The sequence below is a fragment of the Coturnix japonica genome, unplaced genomic scaffold, assembly GCF_001577835.2.
Source record: "Coturnix japonica isolate 7356 unplaced genomic scaffold, Coturnix japonica 2.1 chrUnrandom571, whole genome shotgun sequence".
Lineage (NCBI taxonomy): Eukaryota > Metazoa > Chordata > Aves > Galliformes > Phasianidae > Coturnix > Coturnix japonica.
Window position 1 is genome coordinate 6,198 of NW_015439946.1, and position 534 is coordinate 6,731.

At 43.7% G+C, this 534-nt stretch overlaps 1 protein-coding gene across 1 annotated transcript in view; it reads right to left on the reverse strand.

The window, feature by feature from the left end:
- The window catches only part of SYVN1 (synoviolin 1), a 46,629-nt gene that overhangs the window by 1,257 nt on the left and 44,838 nt on the right, over positions 1-534 (reverse strand). The window lies entirely within an intron of this gene.

Below are 534 nucleotides of genomic sequence, written 5' to 3' on the forward strand. Positions count from 1 at the left end.
GGTTTAATGGGGTCACAATGGGTCTTAATGGGGTTTAATGAGTGTTAATGTGGTCATAATGGGGTGTTAATGGGCTCACAATGGGGTGTTAATGGGTCTTAATGGGGTTTAATGGGGTCACAATGGGGTGTTAATGGGGTTTAATGGGGGCAAAAGGGGGTTAATGGGGTTTTAATGGGGTTTAATGGGGTCACAATGAGTTGTTAATGGGTCTTAATGTGGCTTAATGAGGGTTAATGGGGTCACAATGGGGTTTTAATGGGGTTTAATGGGGTCTTAATGGGGTTTAATGGGGNTTAATGGGGTCATAATGGGGTGTTAATGGGTCTTAATGGGGTTTAATGGGGGCTAATGGGGTTTAATGGGGTCTTAATGGGGTTTAATGGGGTCACAATGGGGTGTTAATGGGGTCTTGATGGGGTTTAATGAGGGTTAATGAGGTTTAATGGGGTCACAATGGGTCTTAATGGGGTTTAATGAGTGTTAATGTGGTCATAATGGGGTGTTAATGGGCTCACAATGGGGTGTTAATGG